We start from the raw sequence: 12599 nt of genomic DNA, 5'->3' as shown, positions 1-12599 counted from the left end.
TCCCTACACACTTGAGGTTCCTTGAGGATCAGTTTCTCGTGACCTGTGGGCATGCGCAGTCTGCTCTGCCCGAGGCCTAGAAGTCTGAGACCTGCGCCGGAAGGAGAAGATAAAGAGGACCTTCCTGACGAAGATGGAGCGGAACGGCGGCGCGGAGAAGACGACGGAAGGTAGGAGACAAATAGCCTTTCTTAAGGCTATTCCTACGTGTTACTAAGAAAAAAATGTGTTTGTATGATAGGATCCCTTTAAAGGGATTGCCTAGGGATTGGAGCAACCTATGGGATGTGTGAACTTTTTACAAAAAGCGTTCTCACCCACCCGGCCCAGGCACACCGTTGTCTAGCCCTGGTGCTCTTTCTGCCTCTTTTCTGGCCGATTGCTAGAAACTCTGAGCCTCACATGACCACTTAGACCAATCATGGGCCTCAGAGGTAGCTGAAGAGGGCCCGGAGATGTAAATCACATATGTCACCATTCCTTACCAGCAACCACTGAGGCTATTGATTGGTCTCAACAGTCACATGAGCCTCAGAGCCTCCAGCAACACACCACGAGACAGAAAGGACATCAACGGTAGACAACAGAGGGACAGGTGAGCAGAGGCCTAGCTAGAGGGGGTGACTAACCCAGGCCCACTGACTCTGTGGGGCCCACTCCAGGGCCGTCATTAATTCATCCTTTATTTCTAACTATATTGGTGTCTGCAGACATGGATCTGGTTAAAATGTATCCTGCAACTTAAGTTAACAGTATTGTAAACCAAAAGCCATTACAGGCCTTCAGTTTACAAGACCCTGAGACTACAAACAGATGTCTGCTTCTCAGCACAGTCGGTGTGATGACGTCACAACATTGCACTCACCTGATCTGAGACACAGACTTCCTGTGTGTGGACAGGGAGGAGGAGGCGGCTTCATTCATCAGGATTGCTAGTAGGTCAGTATAACTTATTCTTGTTGTTTTCATTAGCGCACTTGTTGGTATATTAATAGTATAAGGGAAGATTCATTAGGGGGTATTATGACGATGGGGGTCATTTATATAAAGGGCATTATGAATATAAGGGGGGTAATATTTATAAGAGGTATTACGGGGTATTATGAATACAAGGGGGAAGTTATTTATATATGGGTCCATTAGGAGGCATCATTTATATTAGGAAGCATTATGAACATAAGGGGCTGTTCATTTATATAAGGGGTCATAGGGGAGCAGTATTTATGTCAGCGGGAATCAGGGGCATGATATGAGGGTGAATTAATTTAATTAAAGTGGCACTTGGGCTTTATTAAGGCTAAGTCCCCATGTAGAGCACTGCATTAAAAAAAAGCACTGCAGCAAAAACCGTGGCGGTAACATTGTAGTTTTTTTTCTGCAGAGCTTTTCAATGGGAGCCGCTCAGGAGTTTTTTCCGGGAGCCGTTTCTTCCGGCTCCTGGAAAAAAAGAAGCGAGATGCTCATGGACTCCCAGCTAACACCTTCGACCCCCTTCAGTCCACCTTAAACTGTGCTGCTCGCTTAATTCACCTCTCCCCCCAATCTTCATAGGCTGCTCCCCTCTGCCAGTCCTTCCACTGGCTACCTATAGCCCAGCGAATTGAGTTCAAGCTACTAATATTAACATATAAAGCCATCCACAACCTGTGGATTGTAAGCCCTCGCGGGCAGGGCCCTCTATTCCACTGTGCCAGTTGGTCACTGTTAGTTTTATATCTGCCTGTATATTTTGTGTACTGTATGTAAAGCACCATGGAATTAATGGTGCAATATAAATAAACAATAATAATAATTCTTCAGGCCGAGTCGCCTCGCGTTTCGGCCTGAAGACACTCCCTCCTCCGGACTACGCCCATTCATTGGGCCTAATCCGGAGTGGAGTACGCGGCTCTATGCCAGTGCAGTGCACTGGCTTTCGGTCATGCCTACCCGGTTTTTGGACTGGAGCCTGAGGCGGCCTCCACCTCAGGTCCTGGTCCAAAAATCTCCGTGTGAACTTACCCTTAGAGATAAGTGAATGCCCACTGATCAGTTGTAAGAAAGGGCTATGGCGTCTGTTTATATATTTCATGGCCACTATGAGATAAATGACACTGCATAAATAGAGAAGGTGGTTACCACAGCACTTACACAGGTACCACATTTCATTCAAACAGCTGATCTTAGGGTCCCGCGTATTAGAACCCCAATGATATTTTTTTTTTAAACCTTTTAATTAGGAAACACCTGGGGCATTATTAATAAGGGGCACAATTTACAGGATTGCACAGGGAAGTTATTAATTTAAAGATGCACTTCAGTGTATTATTCATTATGGAGGGGTTATATTATATATTTGGGGGTAGCAGCAGGATGGGGGCTTTGTGTAGGGTAGGACAATGTGGGTCAGGTTTCTGGAAAAGTGAGGAGCCAAGGATGTCTCTGAAGCAAACTTTAAGAGACTGGAAGAAGTGGTCATGGCTTTATTTTCAGCATGGAACATTCTACACGAAATTCCTCACCATTTTCCTCCATGTGACTGGATCCTAACCCCTGTAGGTCCCTTGAAGTCAAACAAGAGCTGGCCATGATTGAACAGCACACAGATGTCATCCATGTATCAACCGTTCTTCCGTGGCCCCATTCATTCAATGAGTAGGAGCCACAGAAGCATGGCTGCAAAACTGGACTGGACTAGGACCTGTCCTGAGTTCTGCGGCCCAAACTGTAATATGTGCGAAGGCAGGAAAAACCCATAAGGCACACTGAACTCGTACATGGTCATCAGTAAAGGGGCCTTAGGATGAGGTCACACGTTGAGGCCTCAGTCTTAAAGGGATATTCCCAACTTGGTCATTTTTAGCATTTATCCCATAAACATGGGAAAAATACGCAAATCTGTTTTCCAAGATGTAAATAAGTCTCCATACGCCTGTGAAGGTGCACACTCCCTAAGGAGTGTTATTATCCCCTGATTCCATAAAAGTCTAATAGATATGGGTCTCATCTCTGAGATGCACACCTACAGTATCTTGAGAATGAGCCACCCTCTATTTCCATTCACTTCTACGGAAGTTCCCAAAAATTTAAAAGTAACATAATGAGAAAATTGTAAAAAAAAAAAAAAAAAAAAAGATATTATTTGTAGGATGGAATGGAAGGAAAAAAATACAATTCCACCGTTATTTTAAGAGTTTTGCTTTTGCAGTGTTGCCTGTCACTCTCCATCAATAAAGCCCACCCTCCTACAGTCCATGCACATAGACTGAAAGATGAGATGAAATTGCAGTCATCATTTATTTACTCCCCGGCGAGGGCGATGTCAAAACGATATTGGCACAAATGGCTATATAAAATGTGGCAAACTATAAAAGTGTTGTAGATACGTTTCACCCACTTTTTTGTAAAATAAACTTATAGCTTGAAACATTATACTGTAACTCTAGTAATATAAGCAGAAGGAAAGAGCTCATAGGCTTCAATGCTGGTAGCCTGGTAGCAAGTAGTTATATTGTTCTCCAGATCTATGATATTAATCAAGTTATTGATTTACCATTAGTCTAATATAACTGAAATGGATGAGGAAAGATCATGATGCATGTAAGACATGTAACCAAAAGAAAAGGCAAAGGTTATGCCCCACCTGCATGAGACAGTGGGACTTTAAACCTTAGTTTGTTACCACATGAGCACAGGCCAGTGGTTCAGGAATTCTTTGCTTAGGTTTTACACCCAAAGATTCTTAAAGGAATGAAATATGAGTGACTCATTGAGAAGCCAAATTATTAACATGACTATTGCATTCTCAAGGCTAATTCAATAGCACTGACAGTTACCTCTTCCCTGTCAAAACCTCAGAAACCAGTGATTATCAGTAATGTGTATTTCCACGTAGGACACCAAAGCAGACCAACTTAGATGTGGCTGATTTGGGGAAAATGGACATAGATCCTTCTTTTATAAACGCTCAGATAGAAATCACAGCAAGGGTGTGGCTATAGGGGGTGCACCGATAGTAGCTGCACCAGGGACTTGATGCCTGAGGGAACCCAAGTGTACATGTCACATAGAAAACCACCAACGTTATTAACTGAGTATGATAGGCCTTGTTAGAGATATTGCTTTAGGGCTTAGGAGCAGTTACGCCTCTGCATTACAGCATTTATTTTGGGCTCTATATAGTGACTTGTTATAAAGGGTTTCATCATTTTTGCCAGAAAAATGCAGATATTTGCATAAAATAAGATTTTGTTTTACTATGAGAGTCAAAGGCTAAGGCCTCACATTGCATGCCGCGGCAAAAAAAAGTGCTACGGGAAAAAAACATGCTTTTTCACCGCAGTGTTTTTCAAAGAAAGTCCACAGACGTTCTGCTTCAATAATACCTATAAGGAAACCACTGGCGTTTCCATAGGTATAACTGACATGCTGCGATTTGCAAAAAACGAGACGGTTTTGGAAATTGCGGCATTTCTGCAATGTGTGGATGGGATTCGCTAGAATCTCATCCACTTTGCAGGGACCATGAAACGCCTTGGAATTTTGCCGCGGTGTTTCCACCACATAGGGCCCAGCCTCAAGCGTCATTCAAGAAAAGTCACACTTTAGGCCCATGTTGCGGAAATGCAGCTTTTTTTGCAGGTTTTTTGAGCCAAAGCCAGGAATGGCTTTAAAAGGAATGGGACTTTGACTCAAAATCTGCAGCAAAAAAAGCTGCATTTCTGCAACGTGGGGCCACAGGCTAAAGCCCTACATTGTAGAAATGCAGCCTTAAGCTGAGGTCTTACGTTGCGGAAATGTAACTTTTTTGCTGCAGATTTTGCTGTGGTTTTTTTGAGTCAAAGCCAGGAGTGGATTGAGCATAAGGTAGAAGTATAAGATCTTCCCATATATTTCCCATTTCTTTTATAGCCACTTCCAGCTTTGGCTCAAAAATACGCAACAAAATCTGCAATAAAAAAAGCTGTGTTTCTGCAAGGTGGGGCTTCAACCCGAATGTTTTTTTCAGTATAGGTCATGAATTAAAGATCAGCAGGGGTCCCCAGCCAGTTAGCTGTTTTTACCAAGCATAGTGCTGTACATTTCTACAGTAGCTGCACTTAGTATCACAGGAAAAACCTATTCACTTGAATGGGATTGTGTTGTGATCAGGCCATGTGATTATAGAACATGAAGTCGCATGATCTGTGAAAAACTAAAGCTTCAGACAGCTGATTCGCAGGATTTTTAGGTGTCGGATTTCCATGGATCTTAAATTGATGACATATACTAAAGCATGTTTAGCCATTTGGCTTGATAATTGTCAGTAATCATGTTGTGCCAATAAAAGCAATCTGATGCATCTGCGCGGTCATCTTGCGTTACGTACAGTTGCCTAAATAGCAGTGCTATACAGTCCCACATCTTTATTGTAAGCAGACCTGTAAGACATAGAAAACATTGGGTTCCCGAATCCGCTTGAAAAATGCAGAGAAAAGTCCTGTGACCCTAAAGTTACAAACATGCCAAAGAAAGAGAGTGCATAACCAATTATATCAATAGTGAAAGCACAATATATCAACAATTAGAAATGAGGAGTAACATAATGTGACCATTCTGAGACTGAACAAATGAAGGCTTTATCAGGGATGTTTTTGTGCCCTCTTGATATGCACTTTGTAAACATAACCATGAATATGTTTCATGATATTTTCTTATATTTTCAGGCATGGCGTGTAGATGGATAGACAAAGGGCAGAAGAGCCTTCTGACACCCCCAGAGGCAGACTGATCATATACTTTACATGGAAGATTCCCAGTGGGCATGGTCTTTTGGTAACACATTGGACTATCTTGCCTGCATTCTGATCCCATGTATAAGCCATGTTTATCATTTATGCTTTCTGGATAGATAGATAGATAGATAGATAGATAGATAGATAGATAGATAGATAGATAGTATCTTCTGTGGAGAGTTCAGCTGGGATTTTTGACTCTTAATAGTAGAAGTCAGTGAGTCTGTCAGTGTAGTTCTGTCCTCTCTCCACATAGAAGACATGCAAGCATGTTGCTGTCTATGTCCATTTATAATAATAATAATAATAAAAAAATTTATTTCTATAGCGCCAACATATTCCACAGCACTGTACAATTTGTAGGGTTCAAATACAGACAGATACATAACAAAAGACGTCATTTCACACAATGGGACTGAGGGCCCTGCTCGCAAGAGCTTACAATCTATGAACCCACTAACCTCCAGCAGATAACTGCTCCTTCATCCCTCTGCTGAGATTTGCTGAGGTAGAGGGAAAAGGGGTCCTGATGGTATGAAATAAGTTCTTTGGGATTTTATACTATTTAGACCTCTCATTCCTAAAGAATATGAGGGCTTTTCATTGAATCCTTATGGTGCCATTGAGCACCCCTGCTTTTTTACTTTTATTGTGTAAAAAAGCTCCATGTAAAATGGGGCCGTATATAGAGATGAGTGCTGCTGTGGGATGCTTTTATTTCCTACAATATGACAGCACATGGAAATGTAGTTGTAACTTTGAATTATAAAGGGGTTGGGTTAATGGGATTGCCAGAGATGGCGTAAGTACAGCACTTGGCTATCTGTGGCGCTCCCATTGAAGTGAAGTTCTGACTACCACCAGTCCTGCCCACATTTATCCGGGCTGTTCTCACGTTGTATGTACAGATGGAGAAAGGTCCTAGGGTCTTCAGTTTGTGGGAAAACCCCTTTAATTTTACTTCAAAAGTAGATGCAAGGTTTAAAGGGATTCTACCATTAAACTACTTTTTTTTTCTAATTACCACATCGGAATAGCCTTAAGAAAGGCTATTCATCTCCTACCTTTAGACGTGGTCTCCGCCGCGCCGTTCCGTAGAAATACTGGTTTTAACCGGTATGCAAATGAGCTCTCCGCAGCAATGAGGGCGGGCCCCAGCGCTGAAAGGCCGATGAGCGCATCCCCATTGCTGCCTGAGAGCTCTTTCCTGCGCCGCCTCCTTCTTCTGCAGCAATTCCGCCTCTTCTGGCTTCTCTTGCTCTTGTAGTTCGATACAGGAGCATAGAGAGGCCACCCCAAAATGGCCGGCGGCCGGCTCCTGTATTGAACTGTAAGTTCAATACAGGAGCCAGCCGGCGGACATTTTTGGGCAGCCGCTCTTGCAGTTCAATACAGGAGCCAGCCGGCGGCTATTTTTGGGTAGCCGCTCTTGCAGTTCAATACAGGAGCTGGCTGGCGGCCATTTTTGGGTAGCCGCTCTTGCAGTTCAATACAGGAGCCGGCCGGCGGCCATTTTGGGGTGGCCTCTCTATGCTCCTGTATAGAACTACAAGAGCAAGAGAAGCCAGAAGAGGCGGAGTTGCTGCAGAACAAGAAGTGGCGCAGGAAAGAGCTCTGGGCAGCAATGGGGACGCGCTCATCGGTGTTTCAGCGCTGGGGCCCGCCCTCATTGCTGCGGAGAGCTCATTTGCATACCTGTTAAAACCGGTATTTCTATGGAACGGCGTGGCGGAGACCACGTCTAAAGGTAGGAGACGAATAGCCTTTCTTAAACAGGACCTTTCATCAGATCGGGCACATGCAGTTTTATATACTGCTGGAAAGCTGACAGGGCGCTGAATTCAGCGAACTGTCGGCTTTCCCGATCCGTGCCCGGTGTAAAGCGCTATCGGTCCCGGGACCGTAGCGCTTTAGTGTCAGAAGGGCGTTTCTGACAGTTAGCCAGGAACGTCCTTCTGCCTCGCGTCGCCTATCGCGCTGTACTGTGGAGCGGGGAGGAACGCCCCCTCCCTCTGCTCACAGTGCTCGTCCATAGACGAGTATTATCAGGAGAGGGAGGGGGGAGTTCCTCCCCGCTCCACAGCACAGCACGATAGGCGCCGCGAGGCAGAAGGACGTTCCTGGCTAACTGTCAGAAACGCCCTTCTGACACTAAAGCGCTACGGTACCGGGACCGATAGCACTTTACACCGGGCACGGATCGGGAAAGCCGACAGTGCGCTGAATTCAGCGCACTGTCAGCTTTCCAGCAGTATATAAAACTGCATGTTCCCGATTTGATGAAAGGTCCTCTTTAAGTCTATTCCGACGTGTTCATTAGAAAAAAAGGTAGTTTAATGGTAGAATCCCTTTAATGCTTAAAATACAATGCTTCAGTCTCACAGTGCTTTTCCACAGTTTTTTTTCCTTCACTGTGTGGATGAGATTAAACGAAATCTCAATTACCCGTGTATACTCGAGTATAAGCCGAATCTTTTAGCACAGTTTTTGTGCTGAAAAAGCCCCCCTCGGTTTATACGTGAGTCAAGCAAAAAAAAAAAAAAAAAGTTTGTTTTTTTTTTTTGGGAGGGGGGGTCTATGACCAGCCGCAATAGTAATATATAGAATCTCTCATAAAAATAGTGAAAAAAAGAAGCTTTAAAAAAATATAATAAAAAAATAAAGTAGATAAAAGTTCTAAATCACTCCTTTCCCTAGAATACATATAAAAGTAGAAAATGACTGTGAAACACACATTAGGTATTCCTGTGTCTGAAAGTGCCCGGTCTAACTGAATATAGGGTATCTGCAATGCTCCTGTTCCGTCAGGAAGGGGTTAATAGGAGCACTGCAGATACCCTATATTCAGCTAGACTGAGTTCCAAGTGGGGGAAAAAAAAAACCTCAGTCCTCAAGCTCAGGGAAGGGGCAGACAGACAACCAAAACACCCCCTCCCCTTCCCTATCACCCAGCAACTACTGCACCCAAAAACTCCAACCATTTTAATTTTTGAAATTTTCCAGTAGCTGCTGCATCCCCCCCCCCAGGCTTATACTCGAGTCAATACGTTTTCCCAGTTTTTTGTGGTAAAATTAGGGGCCTCGGCTTATATTCGGGTCGGCTTATACTTGAGTATATACGGTACTTTACTGTAAAATGCAGCGTTTTAGTGCAAGGTGTTTCCAAAGCAGCAAAAAATGCTGTGTTTCCTCAGTGTTTGGACTAAGCCTTAAAGCCGAGGTAGGCAAGCTTTGGCACTCCAGCTGTTGTAAAACTACAACTCCCAGTATGCATACTTGCTCTGGTGTTCTTGGAACTTCCATGGAAGTGAATGGAACATGTTGGGAATTGTAGTTTCACAGCAGCTGGAGTGCCAAAGGTTGCTTACTAGAGATGAGCGAGTACTGTTCGGATCAGCCAATCCGAACAGCACGCACACATTGAAATGAATGGACGTAGCCGGCACACGGGGGGTTAAGCGGCCGGCCGGCGTCAAAGCGGAAGTACCAGGTGCTTCCATTCATTTCAATGCGTGCATGCTGTTCGAATCGGCTGATCCAAACAGTACTCGCTCATCTCTATTGCTTATCCCTGCATTAAAGTATTATAAGTAGTAAAACATAAAATTTATATGTTTGGTAGCCCCCAGAAATATCTGCTGAGTATTTAGAAACGCACAACAGAAATCCAAGGCTGAGCTAAGAATCAGTGTGTGGGCACCTACCGCTGTAGGGTCGGATGCTTCTTTTTTTGGTGTCTTGGTCAGTGCCTCCCACTGGTCAGATTTAGGTTAAGGCTACACTATGTACAAACGATGTGTTTTAGGGCAGTGCAGAATCACAGTGGAAAAAACTCTCCCAGTCCCATTAAAGTTAATCAGATTTTATTTCATCATTTCCACACATTGTGGAAAAAGTGCTCCGGACAGAGGTGATTTTTTTTTTTTGTTATTTTTTTTTACAAAATCAGCAGGTGAATATTACCATATTGACATCTATGAGTTGTGGAAAAAACACCCTGACTCCATCATTCCCTCCAACAGAAGGGAATCATCCAGGATGGGTTTTACGCAGAGAACAGCAGTGGTAGTTCAGTTTTTGCATCTTGCTAAGAGGATACAAGTAGCTGTAAGGGCAGGTATTCCCTTGTTTTTACAGAACCCCTTAAAGACTATGTTGCAGAATAGCCGCTGCAATATGAGTGTTGTGTATACAGTGATTGGGAAGGCCCCCCTTCCTTCTCTTCCTGCTCCTGCAGATATTTGATCTTGTGTAGCTACCAACTCTGCAAGGACAAACCTGGAGTAATAGTAGGAGTTATTGCCAACTGTGCAGATGTATAAAGTCATTGAGCAGTCAGGAAGTAGTTAATGCAGCAGATTTTATTTTGGTATTATGACGCACTTCAAGGCTTTGAGCATTAGAATAAATTATGAGTGCTCCCTACATAGTAAGAATTATCTGTGTCCAGGTTTTGAAAGACTACTGGTGGAATTATAGCTTAATAATGAAAAATACTCTGAGTATACAGGACAGAGGGGAGGGGGCGGGGTCTGGCTGATGCCACTCCATAAAGAAAATGTAATGTGGATGAACAGACTTGTTTAGCAATGTGCAGTTCAGTAATTGTTCCCCTAATACCTAGTGAGCCACATTACTCATTCACGGCAGATGTCAAGACGCCTCTGACGACACCAGTCATATTATGCAAAATGCTATTGTTCAGTCCTGGGATAGAGTTTCATTTTCACCTTACAGTATTTTTTTTTTTTTATCTCATTTTATTGAGAAAGTATATAACAAATTACAGTACAAGAAAACTCAAGACATAAGAGATGGCAAAGGGTACACAAATCCAAACCAACCTTGGACCAAAAAATCTTGTCAAACAGAACAAGAATCAAAAACCATGCTGTAAAGTCCATATTAGTAATTGAAGGCTTGAAAAAAATCATCCAGTAAAAAGTCCAAATCCGGAAAGTTGAGAGAGGTATCAATCTCCATCCAACCTGCAGAGGACGAGAGTAGAAAACAAGAGAGACAACAGAAAAACATGCACAGTAACATACACATTACTCCAAATACAGTATAAGGCTGCATGCACACGGAGTTACGGCGGGATTGTAAAAATATTCATCCACAGCCGTACACGCGAGCGCTGCGGCGTTACGAGCGCTCCCATTGAAGTGAATGGGAAGTGTTCGGGAGCCGTCCGCAGTGCTCGAGTTTACGGCTGTGAATGAGTATTTTTACAAGCCTGGCGTAACTCCGTGTGCATGCAGCCTAAGCATGCACCAGAGTCACCCCTTGAACATCTAAGGAACAAGTGCATTCAGGGCAGAGTGAAAGGAATGGTCAGCATACAGGGTCAAGGGAGAGTCACACCACAGGCCCCTAACCTTACAAAGTTTTTGAGGCCCCTGCCTTTATATACCACTTTATTATATAGGACAATGGAGTTCACCAGCTTCTGCCACATGGGGAGGGAGGGGGCTCTGGGAGCCATCCATCGCAAGGCAATCACCTTCCTGGCTAAGAAATACCATACAGTATATTTAATGGCCATCCTCTTTGAGAAGATGACCTTCATAAGACCACTTTTTAATGCAATTTTGATTGGTCGCCTGAAATTGGTTCGGTGTGTGCATACCTCCCAACTTTTAAAGTACAGAAAAAGGGACAAAATGTGGGCACCGCGACATGTTTAGCTCTACCCACTTTTAAATTGACTCCACCGATTCTCATCCATTTCTCTTTGGGTATACCTTGTACCCTACATCTTCCCCCAATCTCTCCCTCCACAGCAGGCATGTCAAACATGCGGCCCGCGGGCCGCATGCGGCCCTTTACAGGCATATCTGCGGCCCGCACAAAAGTCTCAAACTTGACATGAATATGGGGGCAGAGATGGAGGGGGGACATGAATATGGGGGCAGAGATGGGGGGACATGAATCTGGGGGGCAGAGATGAGAGGGACATGAATCTGGGGGGCAGAGATGGGAGGGACCTGAATCTGGGGGCAGAGATGGAGGGGACATGAAACTGGGGGCAGAGATGGAGGGGGGACATGAATCTGGGGGCAGATGAAGGGTGTATATGTAAACAGATAATTTTATGAAACTAACAAAATCTTCTCAGAGAACAAGGCTAACTGATCACCACTTATCATCTTTAATTAAAGTAGGCACTGCGTTGTCATTTCAGCCTGATATACCAACAATTGTTAGCACAAAGAGGTGTCAGGCCTCAGGACAAAACACGAAAAAAGATTGAAAAAAATGATAGCAAATAAATGTTTAGTTTTTAATTGCTGTATTTTTGTTAAATATATTAGTTGCTGTTGCGCACTGCAAATATATGTTGCTGTTACATATTGCTACTTCATATCTTGTTTTCATGACTGCTGTTAAAATACGTGTGTGACATTAGCTGCTGTGTGCGGCCCTCGCAATAACCTCTTGTTACTCATGTGGCCCTCGGGGTACCCTGAGTTTGACATGCCTGCTTCACAGTACACCTTACAGCTCACCTCTCTGCCCTCCACAGTACACCTTACACCCACGTCTCTCCCCTCACACATACACCCATGCAGCCCACACCTCCCTCCACACATACAGTACACCTATGCACCCCACATCTCCCCCCCACACACAGTACCCATGCACCCCACATCTCCCCCCTCAGTACACCTTACACCCCACATCTTCCCCCACAGCACACGCTGCACCACCCCCACCCCCCTCAACCCACTCTCCCCCCACACACACACACACTACATCCCTCTCCTCCCGTTTCTCCATTTTCCTCTCTTCACAGGATACAATTTTTCTTCATTTGGAAGGACCTTCTTGCAAGAAAAGACACGT

Source organism: Leptodactylus fuscus, chromosome 10 (genome assembly GCF_031893055.1).
Source record: "Leptodactylus fuscus isolate aLepFus1 chromosome 10, aLepFus1.hap2, whole genome shotgun sequence".
Classification (NCBI taxonomy): Eukaryota; Metazoa; Chordata; class Amphibia; order Anura; family Leptodactylidae; genus Leptodactylus; species Leptodactylus fuscus.
Note: the sequence above shows the minus strand (reverse complement) of the source record.